This window comes from Octopus sinensis, linkage group LG30, assembly GCF_006345805.1.
Source record: "Octopus sinensis linkage group LG30, ASM634580v1, whole genome shotgun sequence".
NCBI lineage: Eukaryota > Metazoa > Mollusca > Cephalopoda > Octopoda > Octopodidae > Octopus > Octopus sinensis.
Window position 1 is genome coordinate 13,499,006 of NC_043026.1, and position 17,500 is coordinate 13,516,505.

At 40.8% G+C, this 17,500-nt stretch overlaps 1 protein-coding gene across 3 annotated transcripts in view; it reads right to left on the reverse strand.

The window, feature by feature from the left end:
* The window catches only part of LOC115226693, a 117,333-nt gene that overhangs the window by 37,591 nt on the left and 62,242 nt on the right, over positions 1-17,500 (reverse strand). The window contains exon 1 of one of the 3 annotated variants that reach the window (XR_005004336.1): positions 15,949-16,086. The exons of the other annotated variants lie outside the window; for them this stretch is intronic. The gene's annotated coding sequence lies outside the window, so the exon portion shown is untranslated. Of the gene's footprint in view, positions 1-15,948; positions 16,087-17,500 lie in introns of those variants that run through there. 3 annotated transcript variants of the gene reach the window in all.

The following is a 17,500-nucleotide window of genomic DNA, read 5'->3' on the forward strand; positions in this document are numbered from 1 at the left end:
CCTTGTGGGCAATAAAGAAATAAGAAACATTGCCAGATCAGATTGGAGCCTGGTGCAGCCTTTGGCTCACCAGTCCTCAGTCAAACCATCCAACCCATGCCAGCATATGGAAAACAGACATTAAACAATGATGATGATGATGATAATATATATATAGTGAATGTATAATATTCTGGAATACCAAAGAGCCCCCTTATCTATCCAGTATCATCAGTTATCTGACATACCTATCTAATCTGTTCTTTCTATATACACATGCAGAGTTCATCATATTTTGGTTGCCGTAGTGGCAGGGAAGGGAAGAAGGGTGGGGTCAGTAAAAAGAATTTCTGATGTGGAGTATATATAATACACTAGAAAGTATGTATCATACACACAGCAGAGAACAAAAGACTATACACACACACTTAACCCTTTAGTGCTTAAACCGGCATATCTGTCCAAAATGTTTCTGGCTTTTGTGCTGGACTGCTCAGTGTTTTAGCGTTTGCTTTGGTGTGGTTTTTCTCTCTCTCTTATATATATATATATATATTCAACAATATAAGGAATGGCCCTAATAGGCCATTCGACTCACTAGAAAGAGCAGCCAAACTCAATCCGCTAAATAGTTGTAATTCTGAAATTGCTGCTCTTTCTAGTGAGTCGAATGGCCTATTAGGGCCATTCCTTATATTGTTGAATATATATATATATATGGCGCAATGGCCCAGTGGTTAGGGCAGCGGGTTCGCGGTCATAGGATCATGGTTTCGATTCCCAGACCGGGCGTTGTGAGTGTTTATTGAGCGAAAACATCTAAAGGCTCCACGAGGCTCCGGCAGGGGGTGGTGGTGATCCCTGCTGTACTCTTTCGCCACAACTTTCTCTCTCTCTTTCTTCTGTTGGCCCTGCTCGCTTAGCCAGCGGGGTGGCGCTATTTGAAGGCTAAAACAATGTGAAGCGCATTGAGACCAGCGATATGTAACAACATCTGATACCCTGGTCGGTCACGGTGATATATATATATATATAAAAATTTTAAAATGGAGTAAAACGCAATGGAGGGCGTTAAAACGTTCAGACAGATAGACAACACAAAGGTGGACAAGAGAAATAACAATTAGAAGGACAGGCAAAAAAGATGGGTCATTCTTTGCCTTCATTCTTCAGTCAAGTGCCAGAAGTCATGACCATTTCGGATTATATATATATATATATATATATATATATATATTTACAAAAAAAACAAAAGACGAAGACAGGTGGTGTACAAAACAAACAGATGTATTAGTATAACGCTCAGGAATAGAAAAAGTCTTTTACGTTTCGAGCCTACGCTCCTCTACAGAAAGGGACACAGAAAAAACAAGGTGTAGTGGCTAACGATCTATCATGGCGATTGGTATATATATATATATATACTGTCTTCCCTTATGTATGTATGTGTGTGTGTGTGTGTGTGTGTGTGTATCAGTCTTTAAGCCACAGCCATGTTGAGGAACCACTCTGACGGGCTGAAATGAACAAATCAATTCCAGTACTTATTTCATACCAACTAAACCTGGTATTTATTTTATTGGTCTCTTTTGCTGAACTGCTTGGTTACAAGGACATGAACAAACCAACACCAGTTCTCAAGCAGTGATGAGGAGCAGACAACAAACACACACATGATGGATTCCTTTCAGTTTCCCCTGTACCAAGTCCACTCACAAGGCTTTAGTCTGCCCAGGTCTCAAGCAGAAGACACTTGCACAAGATGCCGAATAGTGGGATTGAACCCAGAACTGTGTGATTGGGAAGTAAACTTCTTTCCATACAACCACATTTAGTTATAGTTACATATACTCTTTACTCTTTTACCTGTTTCAGTCATTTGATGCGGCCATGCTGGAGCACCGCCTTTAATCGAGCAACTCGACCCCGGGACTTATTCTTTTGTAAGCCCAGAACTTATTCTATCGGTCTTTTGCTGAACCGCTAAGTACGGGGACATAAAAACACACCAGCATCGGTTGTCGAGCAATGCTAGGGGGACAAACACAGACAAACAAACACACACACAGCACACACGCATATATATATATATATATATTATATATATATATATATATATATATACATATATATACGACGGGCTTCTTTCAGTTTCCGTCTACCAAATCCACTCACAAGGCTTGGTCGGCCCGAGGCTATAGTAGAAGACACTTGCCCAAGGTGCCACGCAGTGGGACTGAACCCGGAACCATGTGGTTGGTAAACAAGCTACTTACCACACAGCCACTCCTACGCCTTATGTTATATGTTTTATAACATATGTTATTTTTTTATATTTAAGACTATTAGATTTGGCTCCATTTAACAGAAACCTGGCTTTTTCATGCTAAGCTTACCCTGAATAATCTGAACCTGAACAAGCCAGGTTTCTGTAAAGAGGTTCACAAAACTTTAAGCTGCATGGAACCGATAGAACAGAATCAAACCATTTTAAATAATAATAGTTAATATATATAAATATATTATGAATCAAGCTCCTAATTCAAATTCATTGGACGGCAATAGTCATGAGAATCTGTGAGAGTAGCAAAATAAAAAAAAAAATTTATATTCATTGGTGAAAATTTAAGCAATAATACATCTCTGAGCGAGGTATAAACTGTAGCTGCATGACATTGTGAAGTATATTTGCCACTTAAATGTGGATGCTACTGTAGTTTATAGTCCCAGGAGGACACCTCCTCCAGCTGGCTATTGATAGCTGGCTTTGCAAATACTGATAGGGCACAGAAAGTGTGTCAATAGCCAGCTGGAGGAGGTGTCCAACTGGGGCTACAAGCTGCAGTAGCATCCACCCTTAAGGGATAGCTACATTTAAGTACACATATATATATAACATACATACATATGACGGGCTTCTTTCAGTTTCCAGCTACCAAATCAAATCACAAGGCTTTGTAGCTGCATGACATTGTGAAGTATATTTGCCACTTAAATGTGGCTAGCCCTTAAGGGTGGATGCTACTGTAGTTTATAGTCCTAGGAGGACACCTCCTCCAGCTGGCTTTGCAAATACGAATAGGGCACAGAAAGTGTGTCAATAGCCAGCTGGAGGAGGTGTCCAACTGGGGCTACAAGCTACAGTAGCATCCACCCTGAAGGGTTAGCTACATTTAAGTACACACATATAGATACATATGACGGGCTTCTTTCAGTTTCCAGCTACCAAATCAAATCACAAGGCTTTGGTCAGCCCAAGGCTATAGTAGAAAACACTTGCCCAAGGTGCCATGCAGTGGGACTGAACCCAGAATCTGAAACCACGTGGCGGTTGGGGAAGCAATCTTCTAACCACACAGCCATGCCTGCACCCCACCCCATCCCAACAGGTGTATTACCATAGTGTGTCAATTGCCAGCTGGAGGAGGTGTCCACCTGGGGCTACAAGCTGCAGTAGCATCCACCCTGAAGGGTTAGCTACATTTAAGTACACACATATATATATATACATATATACATATGACGGGCTTCTTTCAGTTTCCAGCTACCAAATCAAATCACAAGGCTTTGGTCAGCCCAAGGCTATAGTCGAAAACACTTGCCCAAGGTGCCATGCAGTGGGACTGAACCCAGAATCTGAAACCACGTGGCGGTTGGGGAAGCAACCTTCTAACCACACAGCCATGCCTGCACCCCACCCCGTCCCAACAGGTGTATTACCATAGTTTCACATGTAAAAGCATTTAAGTGCTAAATACACAGTTATAGAAGGTATCCGGAACCGTGTCTGTACTGTACTGTACTGTACTGTACACACATTAGAGAGACGGGTAGATGCTATATACAAGCATGGATGTGTGTATATTTACTTCGTAGATATGTAGGTAGGTAGAAGAACATGAGCATATCAGATATCACCAAATATTTATCAAAAATAACATTCAAGACTTTTATATCGTGTGTGTGTGTGTGTGTGTGGGCATGAGTGGGTTCATGTGTGTGTGTATGTAGACATCCATACGTGAGAGTCTCTGCTAAGGTGTGTGTAAATATTACAAATATTTTATATATATCAAATATATAAATATGTATGCATCTATCTATATATATATATATATATGCATGCAAGAGTGTGTATGTGTATATGTATATATATGCATGCAAGAGTGTGTATGTGTGTGTATAATATATATATATATATTTATATATATATATATACATATATGCATGCAAGAGTGTGTATGTGTGTGTTGTGTGTATATATATATATATATAATGCATGCAGGAGTGTGTATGTGTGTGTGTGTGTGTATATATATATATATATATATATATATTATATGCATGCAAGAGTGTGTATGGTGTGTGTATATATATATATATATATATATATACAATCATCATTCATCATCATCGTTTAACGTCCGTTCTCCATGCTAGCATGGGTTGGACGGTTCGACCGGGGATCTGGGAAGCCGGAAGGCTGCACCAGGCTCCAATGTATGTATACATATATGCATCAAAGAAAGTGTATGTATAATATATATAAGCATACACAAGTGTTTAAGTACATCTAAAAATGTGTATGCATGCATATATATATATATATATACAAACATGTATGTGCATGCATGCATATATATGTTGCAAGCGCATGAGCAGCGTAGGTTCAAACATACACATACACAGAGGAACACCTCCACAGGACACTAAGGGTGTGGTAAAAAATTAAAAAAAAGGTTTACATAACACCACTAATCACCACCATCACCACCACCGCCGCCACTCCCAATGTTATCAATATCATCATAAACATCATCATCATCATTATCATCATGATCTTTCTATAAACATCTGCCACAACTACCAGCATCAACAGACAGGTACCACACACACAAACACACACACACATTATGCCATACTTATACACATACACACACACACACACACACAGAGGAACAGGAAGATGAGAACATTGAAGACAGACAGACAGAGAAGAGGTGCCACTCCATTAACCAGCAACGCTATGCAATGCAGTGTTGTGTAACGTGATGCAGTGGCTATCATCCAGGTATGAATGACCGACCAACAACGCATGCATGAACCTGTGTGAAGAAACAAAGGAGGAGAAGGCAGAGGAAGAAAAACGTTATCAGGTAAGCACTTTGTTCAATGGTAGTAGTAGGTTGTGTTTAGCCCTAGGCCAACTTAGAGTGAGCAGACCAATGGTCAAAACTGTTTCAGCTATGATCATCATCCCACCATTTTCTATATTACCATCTGTAGTGTCCAATATATTCATCTGCCCACCCACCTTCAGTCAGTAGGGTGTGAAATGAAGATTTGGTTGCTATTTCTTACATGTCCAGCTAACCTCCTTTGACTTGTACATATATACATACATAGAGCAGCAGGGTGTGACATGGCTGCTATTTCTAACTGGTCTAGCTACCATGTAAAGCTCTCATTGGTTCATACATACATTCATACATACATGCATATATTACATACATACATAAGGTAGTAGGCTGTGATTTGTGATTTAGTGGTGAGTGACTACTATTTCTAGCAGGTCTAGCTACTATATAGCAGTCTCTCTTGTTGGCTCACATATATATATATATATATATATATATATATAATATATATATAATATATATATATATATATATATAATATTATATATATATATATATATATAATTACAATTTAGGGTATCTAAGAGATACCTCCACGCTGGAAATAGCAGCCAAAACTTGACTCTGAATGTGGATTTAGAGTTAAGTTTGGTGCTATTTCCAGCGTAGAGGTATTTTTAGATAACCTAAAATTATAATTTTAATAATAATTATTACCTTTGAATGTTTTTATTCCCAGCTGGCCACTTGATAAGATCGATATTTAAATTACGATCTTATCCTAATTATATTATATATTATATATATATATATATATATAATATAACAGTAAGGTGTGATTTGATGGAGATTTGGCTACTATTTCTAACAGGTCTAGCTACCATATAGGTCTCCTTTGTTGGATCATATAACACACACACGGTGCAATTTGATGGAGATTTGGCTACTATTTCTTGCAGGCCCATCTACCATATAGAGCTCTCCCTTGTTGGCTTGTATATACATATATATACAGACACAAGACAGTAAGGTGTGATTTGATGGAGATTGACTACTATGTCTAACAAGTCCAGCGACCATATAGAGGTCTCCCTTGGTTGGCTCATAGATATACACATCTCTCTTTACTCTTTTACTCGTTTCAGTCATTTGACTGCGGCCATGCTGGAGCACCGCCTTTAGTCGAGCAAATCGACCCCGGGACTTATTTCTGTAAGCCCAGTACTTATTCTATCGGTCTCTTTGCCGAACCACTAAGTTACGGAGACGTAAACACACCAGCATCGGTTGTCAAGCAATGCTAGGGGACAAACACAGACAAACAACCACACACATATATATATATACATATATACGACAGGCTTCTTTCAGTTTCCGTCTACAAATCCACTCACAAGGCATTGGTCGGCCCGGGGGGATGGCTATAGCGAAGACACTTGCCCAAGATCCACGCAGGGAACTGAAACCGGAACCATGTGGTTGGTTAGCAAGCTACTTACCACACAGCCACTCCTGCGCCTATGTAAGACAGTAGGGCGTGATTTGAAAGAGATTTGGCTGCTATTTCTACCAGGCTGAACGCTCATCCGGAGACTGCTCTGTATTGGGCTTGGAGAAATGTCACGGCATGGTGTAACTTCAGTCATTGAAACAGTGTTGTTTGTTGTAGTGATGATAGTGGTATTTTTGCATGGTTGTAAAGACATAGATAGTTAAACCCCCGTTAAACCCCAAGTTGCCCAAGGCCAAACAGGTTAGCCTGCTATTTCTACCAGGTCAAGCCAAAATGCAGCAAAACGTTTTCATAGTTGTACATATGGTAGGCTGTAACATGAGGTAGTAACATGAGGTAGATTTCTTTTGGCTGTTATTTCTAGCAGGGTGAGGTAGCTAGTACAGGCCCTTCTCATTGGCTCATACATACTATAAAAAGACAGTATGGAGTGATCTGAGGGAGATTTGGCAGTTGTTTCTACTAGACTAATCTACCACAGAGGTCGCCCTTATTGGCTCATACATAATTATAATACATAAAATAGGAGGGTGTAATTTGAGGGAGATTTGGCTGCTATTTCTTAGAGGTCTAGCCAGCAAATAGGTTTCCACTGGCTCATACATACACAGATACATAAGACAGTATGGAGTGATTTGAGGGAGATTTGGCAGCCATTTCTACTAGGCAAATCTACTACATAGAGGTCTCCCTCATTGGCTAATACATACATCAGTAGGGTGTAATTTGAGGGAAATTCAACTGCTATTTCTTAAAGGTCTAGTTACCAAATAGGTCTCCCTTTTTGGCTAATACATACATAGGTACATATGACAGTAGGGTGTGATTTGAGGGAAATTTGGCTGCTATTTCTACCAGATCAAGCTACCAAGTAGTGGTCTCCCTCATACACATAATACATAATACAGTAGGGTACGATTTGAGGGAAATTTGGCTGCTATTTCTACCAGATCAAGCTACCAAGTAGTGGTCTTCTTCATTGGCTCATACACATTATAAAACAGAATACAGTAGGGTGTGATCTGAGGGATATTTGACTGCCATTTTTTAAAGGTCTAGCTACCAAATAGGACTTCCTTGTAGGCTAATACATACATACATACATACGATAGTAGGGTGTGATTTGAGGGAGATATGACTGCTACTTCTATCAGGTCTAGCCACTATATACATATCTAATTTGTTGACTTATAATGCTGATGGTTAATTGAGGATTTTCTTGTAGGCTAATACATACATACATATGATAGTAGGGTGTGATTCGAGGGAGATTTGGCTGCTACTTCTACCAGGTCTAGCCACCATATCCATATCTACTGTGTTGACTTATAAAGCTGGTGGTTAATTGGCTGCTTAAAGTAGCCCCAGGTGACCCTTCAAACTAACAGCCCTGCTAGACAGTTTATTTCAACAGAAATATAGTAACAAGAGGGTTACAACCCTTTAGCACTTGAATTATTTATCCATATTGTTTTGTACTAACCATGCATTATCTCGTAGCTTCAAGATATCAGATATGATTGTTTATTTTCAAGATGACACTATAGAGCACTGGTTTTCAACCAGGGTTCCGCCAGTACAGTGCAGGGCTTCCGCAAGAAGTTACAAAACTGCTAAAATCGGCAGTAATTTTTAAGTCTCCTGTGCAGATATGTGTGCATCATCATCATCATCATCATCATTATCATTTAACGTCCGATTTCCATGCTAGCATGGGTTGGACGGTTCAACTGGGGTCTGGGGAGCCCGAAGGCTGCACCAGGCCAGTCAGATCTGGCAGTGTTTCTACGGCTGGATGCCCTTCCTAACGCCAACCACTCCGAGAGTGTAGTGGGTGATTTTATGTGCCAGATGAGGCTAAGACTATTAAATTATTGCACAGGGGTTCCCCGAGCCAGCGGAATGTTTCCTTGGGGTTCCGCTCCAGCAAAAAGTTTGAAAAGCACTGCTATAGAGTATGTGTGAGGGGACTGGGTCTGGCTGATTTAACCCCTTAGCATTCAGACTACTTTGTCAAATGCAATGCTTATTTATTCACATTATTTAAAATTTATCGATCATTATCATGCGATGGGAGTATTCTAACAGAATAACATAGCCGGACATGTGTGAGGGGCCAGATATGTCTAATCTGCGCATAAAAAGCGTAGAATGCTTGGGCTGGATATAAGGCGGTGATCTGGCAGAAATGTTAGCACGCTGGGCAAAATGCTCAGCGGTATTTTGTCTGTCATTACGTTCTGAGTTCAAGTTCCGCTGAGACTGACTTTGCCTTTCATCCTTTCGGGGTTGATAAATTAAGTACCAGTTGTGTACCGAGGTCAAGCTAATCGACTGACCTCCCTCCCCCCAAATTTGCAATTAGCGTAGAAAAGAATATTTGGGCTGGATATGGCTGGTTAAAGCATTAGAGTAAAAAACCCCCATTGGTCTTGAATGACCATGGATTGCACCTAGAAAGTTCCCCTCCGAGGCAAAAGCCCAGGCAGAGTTGTTTATGGAAGATCAGCAGTTAGACATGCATACCAATCTCCTTTCTCCATGCCACCAATGTTGCTCAAGAACACAATACACAGCCTGGCCCGGCAATTGAACTCACAATTTTATGACTGGGAGCCCAACACTCTTACCGCTGAGCCATGTGGGTTCACGATTTACCACAATGCATTTAACGCACTGTACAACACAACCCCAAAATTCATGGCTGTGAGTTGAACTTAATGCATTCATGTGGAGGCGCAATGGCCCAGTGGTGAGGGCAGCGGACTCGCAGTCGGAGGATCACGGTTTCGACTCCCAGACCGGACGTTGTGAGTGTTTATTGGTTGGTCACGGTGATCACAGTGATATATATATATACTCTTTTACTTGTTTCAGTCATTTGACTGCGGCCATGCTGGAGCACCGCCTTTAGTCGAGCAAATCGACCCCGGGACTTATTCTTTGTAAGCCCAGTACTTTTCAATCGGTATCTTTTGCCGAACCTAAGTGACGGGACAAACACACACCAGCATCATTGTCAAGCAATGCTAGGGGGACACACACAACACAACACAGCATATATATATATACATACATATATCGACAGGCTTCTTTCAGTTTCTGTCTACCAAATCCACTCACACAGGCATTGGTTGGCCCGGGGCTAAAGCAGAAGACACTTGCCCAAGGTGCCACGCAGTGAGACTGAACCCGGAACCATGTGGTTGGTTAGCAAGCTACTTACCACACAGCCACTCCTGCGCCTATATATATATACACACACACACATATACGACGGGCTTCTTTTCAGTTTCCGTCTAGCAAATCCACTCGCAAAGCTTTGGTCAGCACGAGGCTATAGTAGAAGACACTTGCCCAGGACACCACGCAGTGGGACTGAACCCGGAACCATGTGGTTGGTAAGCAAGCTACTTACCACACAGCCACTCCTGCGCCTATACATGTATATACCTACTCACATACCTATACATGCATACACACATATGGTGTGCATCATCATAAAATATCTGTTTTCCAGCCTGGCACACACACACACACACACATATATATATAACATGCATAAGATTTCAACAATTTTTTTTTGACAAGAATCAAACAAGATGGCTACCGCTATATAAATAGTAAATGGGACACTACAAGACATACACACGTATGTATAAGCAGAAAAATGGTGCATAACAGTTAAGCTCTACTTCTCCCAAAACTACCCTACAGTCATCATTGTCAGCAGGACCCTTGTCAAATACTTTTATTTACAAGCCTCAACAGGAGCACACACACTATAACACACCCATCCACATATCATTTATCTTTTGCTCGTTTCTGTCATTAGACTGCAGGGATCTTTTCTTTTCCTTTTGAACGCCACTTTTCAACACAATTTCTAGTTAACTAAACACTTTTAAACTTCGTATACTAGTAGAATGTGTCAAAATGAAACATTTTTTTATCTTGGCTTTCTTGAGAAAATTGTAATTTGTAAGTTTAACGTAGTTTAATTTTTCGAATTTTAACCAATCCTATGCCCTCTATTTAGCTAAAATCATAAAATTAAACTACGTTAACTTACAAATTACAATTTTCTCAAGAAAGCCAAGAGAAAAAAATGTTTTATTTGACACATTCTACCATTATACGAAGTTTAAAAGTGTTTAGTTAACTAGAAATTGTGCTGACATCTGCCGTTCAAAAGGAAAAGATCCCCTCTCCCCCTCAAAATCTTGATGTAATAGACTTCTCCCGGATCTTTTCCTTTTGAACGCCACTTTTCAACACATTTCTAGTTAACTAAACACTTTTAAACTTCGTATACTGGTAGAATGTGTCAAAATGAAACATTTTTTTCTCTTGGCTTCTTGAGAAAATTGTAATTTGTAAGTTTAACGTAGTTTAATTTTTCGAATTTTAACCAATCCTATGCCCTCTATTTAGCTAAAATCATAAAAATTAAACTACGTTAAACTTACAAATTACAATTTTCTCAAGAAAGCCAAGAGAAAAAAATGTTTTATTTTGACACATTCTACCAGTATACGAAGTTTAAAAGTGTTTAGTTAACTAGAAATTGTGCTGACATCTGCCGTTCAAAAGGAAAAGATCCCCTCTCCCCTCAAAATCTTGATGTAATAGACTTCTCCCGGATCTTTTCCTTTTGAACGCCACTTTTCAACACAATTTCTAGTTAACTAAACACTTTTAAACTTCGTATACTGGTAGAATGTGTCAAAATGAAACATTTTTTTCTCTTGGCTTTCTTGAGAAAATTGTAATTTGTAAGTTTAACGTAGTTTAATTTTTCGAATTTTAACCAATCAATGGCCTCTATTGAGCTAAAATCATTTGCTGCGTCTAAAACTGAGACAACATAAAGAAAGTAGAGTGGGAGGTAGATGAAAGGCTGCAGGAAGAGAGAGTTAGAAAGAAGGGGTGAGAGTTTGGTAAGAGGTGAGGGAAGAGATGACGAGAGAGAGAGAGAAGAGGGGGTCCGTGTGGACACGGCTAGGAGCAGTGACGTGAGGGAGGGGCAGGATATGCATTATAAGAAAGGTGGGCGACAGCGGAGGTCAGGGGACAGGGGGGTAGATAAAGCTGTTTGTTAGAGATAGACTAAGTAGGTCATCCGTGGATGCCGGGGGGGGGGTTGTTTAAGAAGGGAGGGAGATTGTACTTTTAGAGAAGATAAGAGAAGGAAAGAGAGTGCGGGGGGGGAAAGAGACGGACAGCGTGAAGGAATAAGAGAGGGATGACAATTGAGGAAGACGAAGTAGTAGTTGTATTAGGGGTAGTAGTAGTAGTAATAGTCGTTATCTGTAGCAGTAGTAGCAAAAAAAAAAAATTTAATAAATAAAAATAAGAGAATTCGGCAGCAAAAGTCCGACAGGTGACACGGAGAGAGAGGGGGAAGTGAGAGTGAGAGTGAAAGGAAAAGAGAAAGATAGAGGGAAGTGAGAGGAGAGCGGAAAGAGAGAGGAGGTGCAAGAGTCTTGGCGCGTGTGTGTATGTGAGTGAGTGTAGGCGCGCGCGAGTAACATGCTTGAGTGTGCGTTCTTGTGTGTATGTATGAGAGTAAGCGCGCTAGTGTGTGTGTGTGTGTGCGAGAGAGAGAGAGAGAGAGAGAGAGAGAGGGAAAGAGAGAGAGGGGGAGAGAGAGGGAGGGAGAGAGAGAGAGCGAACAGAACTGTTGCCGAAGTGTGCAGCAGGTTGAGAACGGATGAGTAAACAAGTGGAGTTGGAGTGGAGTGGTGACAACGGAAAGTGGAGTGAAGTGAAGTTGATTACATCAACCTTCATCGACTCAAGCAAGCGAGTTCTCTTTCTCTACGAGGGGCGCACCAAATGCTAGAAATAGCAGCTAAAACTGACCATCGTCAAACCACATTTGTTTCAGAAGTGGAGCGGCGGGTATATATCTATGCGCGTGTCATCGTGTTTGTCCCCAATCACGGCTTGACAACCGGTATTGGTTTATTTATGTCCCTGTAAGTTAGCGGTTCGGCAAAAGTGAGTGATAGAATAAGTTCCAGGCTTAAAAGAAAAAGCAAACAAACCAAAAAAAGTACTAGGGTCCATTCATTCGTCTAAAAGCTCTCCAATGCGATGCCCCAGCATGACCGCAGTCAATGACAGAAAAAAAAAAAAGAGAGAGGCGCAGGAGTGGCTGTGTGGTAAGAAGCTTGCTAACCAGCGACGTGGTCCTGGGTTCAGTCCCACTGCGTGGCACCTTGGGCAAGTGTCTTCTATTATAAGCCTCGGGCCGACCAATACCTTGTGAGTGGATTTGGTAGACGGAAACTGAAAAGAAGCCTGTCGTATATATGTATATATATATACGTATATGTGTGTGTGTCTGTGTTTGTCCCCCTAGCATTGCTTGACAACCGATGCTGGTGTGTTTATGTCCCCGTTACTTAGCGGTTCGGCAAAAGAGACCGATAGAATAAGTACTGGGCTTACAAAAAGAATAAGTCCCGGGGTCGAGTTGCTCGATTAAAAGCGGTGCTCCAGCATGGCCGCAGTCAAATGACTGAAACAAGTAAAAGATATTTATATATATATATATATATATATATATATATATATTGTAGGTCCCGGGTTGATTCGGGGTTAACCACAGTAAATAAGGTACTCAATACATAGCAGAGTAAAATTAATTTATTATATAGAAGGAGCTTCTACAGGACTAGAACTGTTTCATTCAAGAGAAATCATCAGGAAACAGTTCTAGTCCTGTAGAAGCTCCTTCTATATAATAAATTAAAAAAAAAAAAAATATATATATATATATATATATGTTGTCTTCGAAACATATGTCGAAAGTAAAAGAATTTTACTAACATCTTCGTTCAACTCCATTTATTTACTTCTACTACACATTAACCCGGAGTTTCTACCTTTGAATAGGTCGCTTCATCCGTGTTACTTGCGTGGATTTTGCTACCCTGGTAACTGTTTATTGAATTTTCCATGTTAACGGTAAATAAAGGATAATTCAGTCGCGCGCGTGTGTGCGTGTGCGTGTGTGCGAAGGCGCATGGCTCAGTGGTTAGAGCGTCGAACTTACGATCGCGAGGTTGTGAGTTCGATTCCCGGACCGGGCTGCGTGTTGTGTTCTTGAGCAAGACACTTTGCTTCCAGTTAACTCAGCTGTAGAAATGGGTTGCGACATCACTGGTGCCAAGCGGCCCTGACTTGTGGCTAGGAGGGTAACTTTCTAGGGGCAATCCCAGGGCCATTCATGATCGAAGTGGGGTTCGGTCATTTGGTTTCGGTCATTTGATTGTGGCCATGCTGGAGCACCGCCTCAAGTAAAATAAATCGACCCCAGGACTTCTTCCGTGTCACATTAGCATCCCAGTTTGCTGATTTATAACACTCGCCTCACTGGGGGCAGCGAGCGCGTCGGAGGGTGCCCAGCCGCGGAATATCTGCCTTGTATAAACTCGGTCTGACCCATGGGAAAGTTGACGTTAAATAATAGATGATGATGATGTCCCCGTGTTTATGTCCCCGTCACGATGATTAGGGGTCTCAATATATCCGTTAATAGGCTATGAAAACAAGGATATTTTCAGTTGCTATGAGTTACCAAGTTTATCGACTTTGTATAGGAGTGGGTTGGCAGTTCTAAGACCCTTTAGCATTTAAACGGCCCAAACATTCTACCAATTTTAGGCTCAAAACCAATCAGACCCTGCCTATCAAACCGATCCTACCACGTAATTATAAAAATAAGCAACCATAGGCGCAGGAGTGGCTGTGTGGTAAGCAGCTTGCTTACCAACCACATGGTTCCGGGCTCAGTCCCCCTGCGTGGCACCTTGAGCAAGTGTCTTCTGCTATAGCCTCGGGCCGACCAAAGCCTTGTGAGTGGATTTGGTAGACGGAAACTGAAAAGAAGCCTGTCGTCTATATGCATATATATATATATATGTGTGTGTGTGTGTGTGTGTGTGTGTGTGTATGTTTGTGTAACTGTGTTTGTCTCCCTAGCATTGCTTGACAACCGATGCTGGTGTGTTTATGTTCCCGTCACCTAGCGGTTCGGCAGAAGAGACCGATAGAATAAGTACTGGGCTTACAAAGAATAAGTCCCGCGGTCGATTTGCTCGACTAAAGGTGATGCTCCAGCATGACCGCAGTCAAATGACTGAAACAAGTAAAAGAGCAAAAGAGTATATCATCAAAATATTAGAGCTATGAAATAATGGATGGTTACTTCAAAACAATGTGAATATAATAAATAAATAGGCATTACTTTTGACAAAGTAATTTGAATGCTAAAAAGTTAAAGAAATTCTCTGGTGGTGGAAGCAGGTGTGAGTGTGACAAAGTCGGATCTTTGAATCGCAAGTAGCAACAAAAAAAAAAAAAAAAAAATGCCAAGCAGAGAGACTGAAGGATCGAACCCTCGATTTCGCGATTGAGAAGCGAACCTCTTAACCGAATCGGCCATACAGCGTCTATGGGAAAGTAACCGGTATAAATAGCAGCCAAATCTAGAACCAACTTCATACCTAACTATGTCTGGTACGCAACGGGACCACTACATGGTATCGAGGACTGGTAGAAATAGCAGCCAAGTCTTCCTCAAACCTTACTCTATTGGTCCTAAAAGTAGAGAGAAAAAGAAAAAAAGACGAAGCGAATGCAGGAACAGAGGATTGGTCATAGCTGGAACGCCGTTGTTTTCCAAAGAACTTGAAAGTTTTATCTGAAGTTAAAACAAAAACGACCGAGCGTCTATGTGGTCGGTCAATCTGTTGAAAATAGCAGCCAAATTTCCCTCAAACCATACACTTACCCTTTTGTGTGTGAATTAATAGGTATGAGGCAAAGGAGAAGACCACTTTAAGGTAGCTAGAATGTTAGAAATAATAGCCAAACCTTCTTCAAATCATACAATTTAAAAAAAATGTTTCTGTGTGTGTGTGTGTTTGTACACAAAGTCAAACATTAGAAAGTCAGCATATATATAAAAAGAAAAAAAAACAACAAAACTTTGTTGTATTTGCTCCCGAGTTTTTATGTTCCAAGTTCAAATCCCGCTGGGGTTAGCTTTGCCTTATCCTTTCGGGGTCGATAAAATAAGGTTACTTAGTCAAGTACTGAGGTCCACTGTACAAACCCCATCTACTCAATATCGTTGGCTTTGTGCCTAAATCAAAAACCATATATATGTATATATATGAACCAAATTAAGTAGCTTGTATGTGGTTTACTCGATCAGTTAGAAAGAGTAGCCAAATCTACCTCAAATCACACCCTACGCCTGGAAAAAATTTTAAATTGAAATTAAAAAAAATTAGGGATGCTCACGGTTGGAACAGCTTTGATCACAGTTGTATCGGGGCTGACCTGGGCTAAACAACAACTCGAGTCGTTATGGTCGTCAATAGCAACAATCATTGCCGTTGCAGTTGTCAATAGCAACGTCATAACTTCAACACGAGCCTACCACTAAGCGGTCGGCCAGCATGCTCGAAATAACAGCTAAATACATTCAAATTTCGCTGTTATTGTGTTAAAATAATGCAGGACACAGAATAATACGACCTAAGTTTCACAATGTTTCAGGGGATGGAGTAACCATGGTCGGACACTGATGATTATAGGTCTACTCGACCAGAGCTGTCCCTGGGGGTCTAAAGAACGAAGAGAAAGGAAGGACATATTAAATAATGTAAACATAGACACATTGTCTGAATAAAAGATGAGATGGTCACGGCTGGAACATCTTTCACTACATATAAACTAGTCCAAGACTGATTTGGGGCTAAACCGTTACAAGACAGGGTGGTCAGGAGTGGAACAGGGCTTGATTTATATATTTGCTCAACCAGGACTGTCCGTGGGGTGAAACGAGGAAGGATAATGTAGTTATAAAAAGCCATACCTGAATATCAAACGGGATGGTCACGGCTGAAGTTCCTTTGATATGTGTGCTGGGTAATAACTATGAAGGGCACAATTAATAAAATAGTCCTAGATATATTTGTCAGTTTTAAATTTGATCACTGGGTTTGCTAGATCCGGACTGACTTGGTGTTAAAAAAACAACAACGAAGGAAAAACACATGAGATGATGTAGTCCCTGATACACTGTGCCTGAATACAAGAAACAGTTATAGTTGCAACACACTTCGATCCTCCTAGATATAGAATAACAAAAGACGAACAAAAACACAGACGCAATAGATAATCTTTTCTGTTATAGGCACAACGCCTGAAATTGGAGCGGGGGGGAGAAGACTGGTCGATTACATCGATCCCAGTGTTGCACTAGTACTTCACTTATCGTCCCCGAAATGATGAAGGGCAAAGTCGATCGAGGCGGAATTGAACTCGGAACGGAGCAGACAGGCGCAATACCGCTGAACACTTCGCCCGGCGTGCTTAACGATTCTGCCAACTCGCCCGCCGCCTTCAGACGCGTTAGACCAATGTAAAACCCCAAATACATTTATTTATTTTAAAATAAAAGACGGGATGGTCACAGATGGAACACTCCTGATTAACATAGCTCCAGTGGATCGGCGCTGATTTGGAGTTAACGAGAATGGACGCGTTGTATAAAGTAGGAAAGTAGAATATCTTTATTATGATCATGGTGATCTTACATAGAATGGGACAATACAGGACAAACAAACGACAAAAATGTTACACGAGTCCGCATAGTATAAATATTAAAAATTTACTTAAATAATATGTATTTTGTATATACTCTTTTACTTGTTTCAGTCATTTTGACTGTGGCCATGCTGGAGCACCGCCTTTAGTCGAGGAACTCGACCCCGGGACTTATTCTTTGTAAGCCCAGTACTTATTCTATCGGTCTCATTTTGCCGAACCGCTAAGTGACGGGGACATA